The sequence below is a fragment of the Lepus europaeus genome, unplaced genomic scaffold (assembly GCF_033115175.1).
Source record: "Lepus europaeus isolate LE1 unplaced genomic scaffold, mLepTim1.pri SCAFFOLD_29, whole genome shotgun sequence".
NCBI lineage: Eukaryota > Metazoa > Chordata > Mammalia > Lagomorpha > Leporidae > Lepus > Lepus europaeus.
Window position 1 is genome coordinate 849,065 of NW_026909167.1, and position 12,466 is coordinate 861,530.

The 12,466-nt window shown below is 39.5% G+C and overlaps 1 pseudogene; it reads right to left on the bottom strand.

Annotated features, from left to right (window-relative positions):
• LOC133754732 (ras and EF-hand domain-containing protein-like) overlaps positions 1 to 11,404 on the bottom strand; it is a 41,621-nt pseudogene extending 30,217 nt beyond the window's left edge.
• Between the last annotated feature and the right edge of the window lie 1,062 nt (positions 11,405 to 12,466).

Sequence of the window (12,466 nt, forward strand, 5' to 3'; positions counted from 1 at the left end):
CCAGCTGAGCACAGCTGCTGGCCATGGCAGTGCCAGCAGCTTCCTGTTGCTGGTGCTGCCCTCAGGGCTGCTTCCTCCCCACTTGCCCAGCACAAACCTGTTCCCCAAGTCTCTGCTTTTAAAAAAATTCTTCAGCTCTTCTAATTGGAAAGAAAACTCTTCTGTGGTACTACACCAATGAAACCCAGCTGTGACACTGTAGGTGATATTATTTCTGACACTGTTCATGTCTGTAACTTTCCTTCTTTCAAATAAACTTAAGTTTTCAAAAAGCACAGACCACACCTTTTTTTTTATTTACTTCAAACTCATAACTCCTTCTCTAGCTCAGGGACCTGTATATAGTAAATACTTAATAAATGTTTTATTGTTTTCTGTTATAAGACCTTAACTCTGATTAACGTTTGTGGAAAAAAAAGTAAAACGTATATTTCCCCCCAGTGTACATGTACTGAGACACACACATATATAAATGTCTATACGTTCTATACTTATATATCCCTCTACAAGCACCCATGTACACATCCATTATATACATGTGTGTGTATGTGAATGTAGCAGGGGTTATTAATGCCATGCTGCAAAATGAAGAAATTAAAAAATAAAAGTACTTGCCTAACAAATCTCCTTTTCCCTTGTTTATGTTTTATGGTCAGGATTCCTGCCTGCAAAGAGCTTTAATAAGCACCGACTCTTGACATTTTAGCTTTATTCTTCTAGCTCCCAGAGAATTCAACCATTTTACTAAGCAAGCCCTACACTGGCCTAGACAGCCAATAATTAAACAAATTAATTTGTCCCTTTAAAATAATTGAAAACATAGAGAACTAAGAGTTGTGACACTGAAAGAAAAATAGAAAGTATGAATTAATGCTCTAACTAGTACTCAAACAGTATTTTACACTTTATGTTTCTGTGTGGGTGCAAACTGTTGAAATCTTTACTTAGTATATACTAAATTGATCTCCTGTATATAAAGAGAATTGAAAATGAATCTTGATGTGAATGGAAGGGGAGAGGGAGTGGGAGAGGGGAGGGTTGTGGGTGGGAGGGAAGTTATGAGGGGGGAAAAGTCATTGTAATCCATAAACTGTACTTTGGAAATTTATATTTATTAAAGAAAAAAAGGCCATACAAATAAAGTTAACGGGCACTCCTTTAATCTTACAGAACCGAGATTCACACACACAGATGATCCGCTCAGCAAACAATGCACCCAAACTGAAAAATAAAATGCAGAGTTCCATACCTCTCAGAGTTCAGACTCTGTTAGCATAATCACTTCTCAGAGAATCTAATTCACTCTGAAGGAAGGCTATGCTTGTCTGTGCTTCTAAAAGATCTTTTTTAACTTTCTGATTTTCCTAGAGAAAAGAAGAAGTACAAGATATTAGATTTAGTGTCTTTAGCCTGGGAGAAATGAAGTGAAGTGAACTGGATCCTCCCACATATCACTCCCACTTTTCTACTATTCCTCAGATCTTAGTGCTCAAAGAACTGATGGTCAATTCATAGTAATTTCAAATTATTATAAGTTATTACATTATCAAAAATCTACATCCTCAAGGCCATCCTTCCGTTGTTGTTGTTTTATACTTGCCATTAGGCACCAAACTACAATAGAGGCTTTAGAAAGTTTTTGGGCAAATTAACTGAGATGAAACCTTTGAACACCTACTTTACTTAATGGGAGCTACAAAAGTCATTTTACACAATCTGTGCAATTAACAGTAGCTATTATAAGATAGACTGTTTTTTACAATAAATCCTATGACTTTAACATTATAAGTTTTGCGCTTAAAATAATTCAGTATGTTGGGAAATTTCTGTATTTTTCTTTAAAAAAAAAATCCCTAGAGGCCTCTGGTTCAAGGTGCTGGACTGAACACATGATTTTATTTTCTCCTTTCTGAAACAGAATTAAAACTGAAATACCAAAGGAAATGGATGTCATGGAAGAGGGGCTGATGAATAGTCAAGTGACTTAGACACATTTCTGGAAAATGGAAACTGGATGGAAATGTCCTCCCAGGGAAATCCAAAAGTGTGCTGAAGGCTCTACCCCAGAACACAGAAGACAGCACGTGGTTGGCTGCACCCAGAGGGCTGGGATCAGAAGCAGAGCTTCAGTTGTAATACCAAGATACTTCTCCAGACCCTTCCCCCAGCAAGAACAGCAGCCGGCCGGAATCGATTCCAAAGGCAACAAGGCAGAGCTTGTCATTTTAAAAGGGAATGAATGACTCCCATAAGGAAAGCCGGAGCTTCTCTCTGAATATCCCTGCCCCACACGTTCTGTATGTGGGGCTGACAGCCAGCTTCACACTGAGCTCTCAGAAAACACTTCTCAGGGGAGAAGCCTGGAGGTAAACAGGTTGTTTGGTTGCAAGGGACTCCCACACTAGTTCCCTAAAATAACCAATATAACCTTCCCTTTAAACTGAGATCACAGAGATCATCAAGGATTGCCAGGTATTTAGAAAACAAACAAACAACAACAACAAAAACAGCAAGAGAGAGAGCCATAGAAAGAGAGGGAGACAGAGCTACAAAGACCTAAATGAACAAATTCCAGAGGAGTGGGCTCTATAGACAAGTTTTCAATAAATTGTGAGGGGCATGCAGATATATTCAAATATTTAAAAAATTGAGAAATTTTATTTCTCACATACCCTTTCCAAAGAATGTCCCCCAGGAATGTACCATACCAAAATGAGAATGAACACCCAAAAGAAGAAAAACTGTAACACAAAAGTGTTACAATTCAGCCGGCGCCGCGGCTCAATAGGCTAATCCTCAGCCTGCGGCACTGGCACACCGGGTTCTAGTCCCGGTCGGGGCGCCGGATTCTGTCCCGGTTGCCCCTCTTCCAGTCCAGCTCTCTGCTGTGCCCCGGGAGTGCAGAGGAGGATGGCCCAAGTGCTTGGGCCCTGCACCCCATGGGAGACCAGGAGGAAACACCTGGCTCCTGCCTTCGGATCAGCGCAATGCACCGGCTGCAGCGCGCTGGCCAGGGCGGCCATTGGAGGGTGAACCAACAGCAAAGGAAGACCTTTCTCTCTGTCTCTCTCTCTCACTGTCCACTCTGCCTGTCAAAAAAAAAAAGTGTTACAATTCAGTGAAAGACCCAATGAAAATAAGTTCAGGGACAACATATGGGTATCAAGTCCCAGTCAGTCCTGTTAAGAACTGAAATGTCATGGATTTCAAAATTACTATTTCCAGGGAGAAAAATAAAACAAATTTCACGAATTGGGAAAAATAAATAAGAAGTCTTAAAATATCACTGATATCATGAAGATGGTACAGTTTTTTAAAAAAACTTATTTTCTTTATTTGGGAGGGGGAGAGGGGAGACTGACTTTCTCTCATCTGCTGGTTCACCTCCCAAATGCCCTCAACAGCCAGGGCTGGGCCAGGCCAAAGCAAGGAGACAGGAACTCCATCCAGGGCTTCCATGTGGGTGGTAGGTACCCCTGGTATTTGGGCCGTCACCTTCTGTCCTCTAAGGGGCACCTTAGCAGGAAGCTGGAACCAGGAGTAGAGGAGAGATTTGAACCCAAACACTCCAATATAAATGAGGGTGTCTCAACTGTTATGCCGAATCCATGCCCTGGTGGTTTCTCCATACAACCAGAAACCAATAACTCAATCAGAAAGTCTAAAAAAAACAAGTAACTCTTTAAGAAGTCATTATCCAATATAAAGGCAACTAAGGTGCATCAACATTTGGAACTGCTAAGGTATACAGGGAATTCACTTGACCAGACTCTGGAACCTTCTTTTGAGTCATATAGGGAAAATGAATGAAGAAATGCAAGCCTACGACCTAGTACTGAAGGTCATAATAAAGAAAGTGTTCTTTACTTACTTTAACATTTTGGAATCAATCTAAAATCAAAGGAAAGAAAATAAGAGCAAAACAGATGTAAATGTTCTCAACTCCAACAACCGAATTAATAAAGATATGGTCAGCAGAAGATGTAAAATGGGCTGAAATAGAAAAGTTGGAGGGAGGGCAAGGCAATTACATCCTTTGCAAAAAGCCTGGATGCAAAAGAGCTGAGGTGATAAGAATGGCATTTACCTATTTGTGGGAAGTCTTTATTACTTTGAATAAAAAAACAAATAACAGCATTCACAATGGGTGGCATATCACTGAGGCCAAAAGCCAGTATAAATAATACCTTTGCTCGCAGACATTTAAAGACCTTCTCTGATTGGCCTATTCATTTCTCTTTAAGCTTCTTTCCTGGAACAGTGACATAGCAGCAGGATTAAGTTTTTGTTGTCTAACAGGAAATGTAGGTTAAAAAAAGTGATTCTTATCATTGATAAATCATAAATTTGTTTTTTTAGTGCTGCCACATCTTCCTTTTGACTTATGTGTTTTGATTGTTCTTCAAGCTGAAAGAGCAAATGAAAGCTGTTGAATTACAAATTCACTTCGGATTGCTTTGGATAAAGGTAGGGGTATCCTTGAATAAAGACATGAAAATTATAGACATCTTAAATTTTCAGCATATACTATTTTGTATATTACTAACCTACATAAAATGCATAAGGATTTGTAGGTTTGTTTTAAATAATTTAAGCATTTACAAAAGATTTAAGCATTAAATGGATTTTCTTGAAAACAACTGAAAGGCCATTTTTGGAAACTGCTCAACTAGTAAACAACTCAATTCTAGCTTTTTTCACTTATGTTCCATGCAAGTCTAAACCTCTATGTTCAACTTTATAAATTGCATACTTAATATTTCTTGCTCTGTGTTGTAAGTATTTAGGAATGTCTTACTCTCCCTTCTAAAGTGGAAGACTTTTTAAAAGCAGAATTCATGTCAGATTTACCTATGTTTTCTCCTTGGCACACTCAAGAAATGCTTATCCAATCAATAAAATCAAAGCCTGTGCATGACATGAACCTAGACACACACAACACAATTATATAAATACAGAAGCACTGGGGCCGGTGCTGTGGCACAGTGGGTTAAAGGCCTGACCTGAAGCACTGGCATCCCATATGGGCACTGGTTCTAGTCCCAGCTGCTCCTCTTCTGATCAAGCTCTCTGCTGTGGCCTGGGAAAGCAGTAGAAGATGGCTCAAGTCCTTCGGCCCCCACACCCATATGGGAGACCAGAAGAAGCTCCTGGCTCCTGGCTTCAGATCAGCGCAGCTCCAGCCATTGTGGCCATCTGGGGAGTGAACCAGTAGATGGAAGACCTTTCTCTCTGTCTCTACCTCTCTCTGTAACTCTCTCTTTCAAATTAATAAAATAAACCTTTAAAAAAATACACAAGCATTGCTTGTTGGTTGGGTCATTAGTATTACTGGAATCAACTGTTCAGGAGCACTTATAACATGGAAAACAAAAAATATCTCTCCAACAAATAGCTCACATCCCCTGGGAACTATGTGGACTTGGGGTGTTCACTTATGGAACATTTATGCACTGATCCCAACGTTTCTGTACTTCATCAGGGCTAAGATCTTTGACACTGGACTTTACCTTGCCACATATATCAACAAAAGGCTTTTTTTTTTTATTTCAGCTTTTTTTTTGCCACAAGGTAAACTTGTCTTTCAATTCTATCTTCCCAGGTATTTTTATATTTTTAATTTATTTCCATTTTTTTTCATTTATTAAACTTTTATTTAATGAATATAAATTTCCAAAGTACAGCTTATGGGTTACAATGGCTTCCCCCCCATAACTTCCCTCCCGCCCGCAACCCTCCCCTTTCCCGCTCCCTCTCCCCTTCCATTCACATCAAGATTCATTTTCAATTCTCTTTATATACAGAAGATCAGTTTAGTATATATTAGGTAAAGATTTCAACAGTTTGCCCCATATAGCAACACAAAGTGAAAAAACTACCATTGGAGTACTAGTTATAGCATTAAATAACAGTGTACAGCACATTAAAGACAGAGATCCTACATAATATTTTTTTAAATTAATTTTCTATGCCATTTCCAATTTAACACCAGGTTTTTTTTTTCATTTCCAATTATCTTTATATACAGAAGATCAATTCAGTATATAATTAGTAAAGACCTCATCAGTTTGTACCCTTGTACCCACACAGAAACCAAAAGGCTTTTACAGTCAGCTGTGTCTCAACTGCTATGCGGCTGATGGTGACTGAGAAGAGCCAATGATTTCAAGATGAATTATGACTTCAAAAAAAAAAAAACTGTGAGTAAAGTTGACTTCTTGGGATCACTGCTGTGGCAAAGTGGGTTACACTGCAGCCTGCAACACCAGCATCCCATAAAAGCACTGGTTGCAGTCTCACTGCTCTACTTCCAATCCAGTTCCTTTCTAATGTGCCTGGGAAAGCAACAGAAGATGGCCCAAGTAGTTAGGCCCTTGACACCCAAGTGGGAGACTCAGATGGAGTTCCAGGCTCCTGGTTTCTGTCTGGGCCAGCCCCAGGCTTTGCAGCCATCTGGGAGGTGAAATAGCAGATAGAAAATCTCTCTCTTTTTTGCTCTCTCTGTAATTCTGCCATTCAAATAAATAAATAAATCTATTTTTAAAAAATGGATTTCTCAGAATAAGTGGCATATGTTATTGGCAAATGTAATCAATTTCAGTAAACTTTTTAGGGTTGTTTACACCCTTTAACATACTGTCATAAATCATCTTACTGTTTTGCATAAGAACGACATCAGGCAGGCACAAAGCCTATTATAAGTATGAAAGCACAAACTGCAGTAAGACAACTCCACGGGGTACTGGCTGTGTGACTTTGAAGAAGTTGCTCAACCTCTCTGGAACTCAGTATCTGAAAAAGTAGGATATTTACACCTTCCTGGGAAAAAGTTTGAGAATTAAATTTTCTAAATTATAAAAAGCTTAACAAACTATAGTTAATGAAATTCAAGTTATTGTGGTTGGGCAGGACAGTTCATCATCAACCCTTTTCTTACAGATAAGAAATTAACAACAGTCAGAACGGAGCTGCAGGCAGAAACCGTTATAGCTTGAACAAGGACTCAGTTTTCATCAGTTACTCCCAACTCACAGCTTCCGTTCAGAGCCATTTGGTTTTCACCATAGATGACATCAGGATAGCAGGGCAAGAAGCTCTGTGTCTCGTATTGCATACACTGTGTTAGTCTAAAGATTCTGGAAGCCACAGGAATAAGTAAAACCAATGACTTGCAGAATCTGTGGCTTTGGCACAAGCAGGAGACTGGGCAGAGTATATAGGTATAAAAAGTCAACATAAGGTTGACGTTGGTGACAATTTTCCAAGAAGGCTATTGGGGAGAATTCTTAATCTTGCCAGAGGTTTAACTCAGAATAGTTTGCAAAATACAATTAATTGTCACTCAATCTTATTGTCACATTCAGAACCAATTGTTTTTTAATTACCTGTTTTCATTTTAACTACTAGGTCTGCAAACAGCCCACATGTAACAATGGAGTGGAATGCTGTACTGGAGACAACTTGTACCAGTGGGTGAGCATCTAAGTAAGCATCTCTCCCCAGTTCTGCATTTAGTCATGTCAACTTGGTAGTGTGAAATTAATAATGGTGGGAGTCTTTTATACCACGGAAATCAGCAAACTTTAGAAATCCCTCTCATCTCTCTGCATCCCACTTCAGAGTCACTTATTAAATGTCTGACAGCACATGACTGAATGAAACCGCCAAAGCCCAAACCAGATCACACCTCTGCTGATACCTCAGCAAGTTCTTCCCTGTCTCTGGCTGATCAGGAGGGGTCCCTTAGGTCTGGGGCTTTCTATTTAAGGAGCAATAGGCATTATGTGACTAATATTCACAGACGAGCTACCAGTTAACTAGGAGTAGGGGAATAGAAGCTCAGGACCAAGAGGGACAGTGCCACAAACTGTCAAGAAGTGTGCAGTGCACTCAGCAAAGGGGACTGAAGGGTACCTGGTTGGTGCCAATGAAAGGAATCAAAGTGGGGTTTGATGGACAACTCTTCAAGGGATCAGAAACATTTTTTAAATCTATGGAAAAGCTAGGTGGCCTCTGGAAATGGAGGAGAAACTCAAGTGCCCTTAAAGAAAATCTTACTAAGAAGTCAGCTTGACTCTGGAATCTGATTCTATCTGCCACCTCAATGCAATTTCAAATGTTTTTAGCCATTGCGTGAGACACTCGTTGATACTGAGGCTGTTCCTGAAAGTTTGGCTGCTACATTCTTACCCTTTTCAGTTTTTTTTATTGTCCCCTGCAGATCCCCTACTTCTGTTTCCTGCTGACGTCTGAAATCAGTGAGAGCTTCCTAAGCTTTGCGTTTTTTCTACAAGAAAAACAGAAATATTTTGTTGATTTAAATAGATTCAACTCTTAAACAGCCTTCAAGACTCCACAGGTGAAAACATTTTGTATCAAATGAAAGCTGACCTCAATTCTCCTACCTGGAGGGAGGAAGGCGTAGGAAGGGATGACAGACAGAAGCCAAATAACTTTAAACATGCAGGAGTTCTGGAGTTGGAGCCTGCAAAAGTGAAAAGAACTGTAGAATCCCCCCAACCTGCGTCCATACATCACCCTGGAGTGATAACTCTGAGACCATACCTACATTGTGATAAAGGGTAAAGCACACCTGTTAAGTAATGATTACTACCATTATTAGTTAAAAGATATGGCCCAACTAAGAGCTCCAATATGTGCCTAAATCATCATGTCATCAGGACTCAGGAAGGTATAGTTAGTGGATGTGCCCTTTTTCTGAGAGTGCATGCTTTATCTGAAATCAAATTCTATCATTGCAAATTTCTATGTAAATATGTCCCCATAAGCTGGTTTTTCTCCAATATGTCCCTTCTCATTTTTCTCTTATTAAACTGTATAATTGCAAATCCCCTGTTCAGAATTCAAACAGCTTTATGTTTATAACCAGTGAAATCTCATGTACAAATATTTACTGACATATCAAGAATGGCCCCATGGACATGGGGACATTGCAAATTGATATTCTAGTGGGGGAAGACAGAAAACAGAGATGACTTCAGGAAATGATACTAAGAAAAACCAGAGATAGGGCAGAAAACGGTCTGAGGCGGGTAAGGATGGGCACCTCCCCCAAGGTGCACAGTCCCACATTTACACACTTGCTGCAGGTGGGACTCCTACTGCCCTCTCACTGGCTGTTGAGCCTGAGCAAGTTGCTTAACTTCCTTGCATGCCTCCATTTACTTAATGGGTTATTATGAGGATTCTATTAAATAATCCAATTAAATACTCCTTGACAATTACATGCTTCATATAAATTCAAAAAATCTGTGTGAAATGCTTAGTTGAAGAGCAACGGTTTCCCTACTAGTACCCTTTTTTCTAAAGTGGCTATCTGGGGGTTGGCATCGTGGTTCACTTGGCTAATCCTCCGCCTGCGGTGCCGGCATCCCATATGGGTGCCAGGTTCTAGTCCAGGTTGCACCTCTTTCAGTGCAGCTCTCTGCTGTGGCCCAGGAGGGCAGAGGAGGATGGCCCAAGTGCTTGGGCACCTGCACCTGCGTGGGAGACCAGGAGGAAGCACCTGGCTCCTGGCTTCGGATCAGCCATTTGGGGGGTGAACCAATGGAAGAAAGACCTTTTCTCTCTCTCTCTCTCTCTCTAACTCTTCCTGTCAAAAAAAATAAAAATAAAATAAAATAAAGTGGCTATCTGGAGTTCATCCAGCTTTACAGGGGAGGCAGGTAACAAGGATTGCCTACTCCCATAGGTAGATGAAGACAGTGAGGTGCTAACTTAGGCAGTTTTCTAGCATCAAAACAGATCTGGATGCAAGATATAACTACTGTTACAGTTTAAAAATACTTTATTAAAGAATGAATAAAGGAAATGAACACTCTGTAGCTTATTCCAGTTCCAATCTGTACAAGTAGGTGTGGGGTGAGATAAGAGGTTATTGCAGCAATGAGGTGAGAAATGGTGGTGGCTGGGAGAAACTCTTCACAGATTTGAGCACACTGCTCTGGAGGAAATATTTTACAATTCCTGCAATGAGACCAGAACTTGTCTGATACCAAAATCAAAGACATTAAAACTACAAGCCAACAGCTCATATGAGTTCAGATGTAAATATGATAAATAAAATTTAGCAAACTAAATTCAACAATGTATATAAAGGATAATTCATCATGGCCAACTGAGTCCTGTTTCAAGAGCACAAGTTTGTTTTTACACCCAACAATCAGTCAATGTAATTCAGTCAACATAATTCAACAAAAACTCTAAAAAAAAGAAGATAAACCTGATCATTTCAGAAGACACAGAAAAAGCACCTGACAAAATCCAAGACTTATTCCTGATTAAAACAACAACTGCAATGACTCTCAGTGAACTAGGCACAAAAAGGAACGTCCACTTAATATAGGGGATTTATGAACACACCCCTAACACCATATTTAAAGACAAAAGACTGAATGTAGACAACCATGCCAACTCACATCATTTTTATTGCTCTAACCAGTGTGATGTGGCAAGAAAAACAGAAAGCATCATTCCATTCAGATCAGAAAGACAAGTAAAACTGCCTTCATTCACATATTGCATCAACCTAAAAAAACTACCATAAAAAGCTACTAAGGTAAACAATGCAAGCAACACAACAGCATATAATGGCTCAAATGAGTGAATAACAATAGAACATTTAACCTCACACTAACCACTCCAAGAAATATATTTCTATTTTCTGTTTTCAGTAAGCATTAGTCAACCATTAGCTTTTAAAGAGGAAAATATAATTATTTATTCAAAAGAAATACTGAAGATAGCATGTGACTTTCAACTTTAAACAGTTCTGCCAGTGCTGAATGAAGGTATATTATATTGCAAAACACCAAAGTTTGAAGACAGATTTTAATTTCATTGTAATCTAGACCTAAACTTGGCAGCAGACAAGGACAGAGAGACAGGTATGGCTATGTCAACCCCTCCTCGCCACAAAAGGCTGGTTCTGCCACCACCTCAGGCCACATTACTCACATCATCTCTGCCCCTTTGCTCTCCCTCTCACAACACCTTCTTGCCACCAGTCATCCAACCTCAGCAGTCTCCTCTCCTAGTCACTGCCTATCATCCACGTTGTTTCTCTGCTGTACTTTATCTGCTTTATGTATTTTCTCTATTACTCTCTCACTTTCTTCTTACTCCAACTCCAAAAAACACCACCACTAGAAAACCCAACAATGGCAACATTTGTGGGAGCCTGGATTTGTTGTACCCACACCCAGATGCTCATACGAGTGCTTGGGGTCTTGTCCATAAAAAGTGCTCCGTAAAGAGTTGCTGAATGAACAGCCAATCCAGTCAATCCCACACTTACATCTTTCCATGTCTTATGTTCTGCAGCTTGAATCCTCTGATCCATTTCCTCTTCCAACTCACTCAACTGCATGGTTGCCTTGTCCTGGGCTCTGATATGCAAAGGATGCATCTTTCCATTATACGCTTGGACTTGTCACATGAAGAGAAAGCTATAAATTCACCTATTTTGAGGCCCAGATTTTATACATAAGGAGAAACACACCATTCAAAATAATATCACCCTGTCTTCCATGTAAAAAAATGGGATTGGAAATTTAACAATTTGGATATGATCTCTTTTTCTCATTTTTATTGGGGGTCCTATGTTCTCTGTCCTCCAAACCCAGGAAGTTTTCTGCTAGTATCTCACTAAAAAGGCCTTCAGGAACTCCTAGAACCCGAATGTTGGAGTTTTTAATAGTGTCCTGTAGATTCCCAACACTATGTTTTAGATTTCTAATTTCCTCTTCTTTTCTTTGGTTTGACTGTATACTTTCCTGTGCTCTGTCTTCTAAGTCCAATATTCTCTCTTCTACCTCACTGATTCTGTTTTTAAGGCTCTCAAATGTGCTTTTCATTTGTTCTATTGAATTCTTCATTTCATTTTGATTTCTCTTCAATATCTCAATTTCATGTTCTTCTAAATTCCTCATTTCACTTTGATTCTCCTTAAGATTTCATTTTCACGAGAGAGATTTTATCTGTCCTGTCCTGTATGGATTTCTGTAGTTCATGCATTTATTTTTGAGAGCTTCTAAATGTTCTTATCATAAATTTTTGAAATCCATAACTTGCATTTCTTCTATCTTATCATCTTCATAATCTTGTATTGGAGTGTCATGTTCATTTGGGAGTGTCATGATGGCTTCCTTGTTCTTGTTTCCTTGGTTTCTGCATTTGTTGTTTGGCATTGTGGAGATATTTTTTGGTTTCTTTTTTTTTTCTTACTGTGCTGGTTTTTCTCGTTATAGTATGACTCTAGATTAAGTAAACTGTCTGCTTTTGGTGAATCGCTAGAGGCTTGTGGTGGGTGTGGCCAGAGAGCTCTGTTCAGTTCTTCAGGGTTAAGGGTGTGCCAAAGGTGACATACCCAGGTTTAGCGTGGTGAATCTTCTCTCTCTTCTTTTTTTCTTTATTCAGAAGGGAAGTAATTCCACTCTGCTGAGCT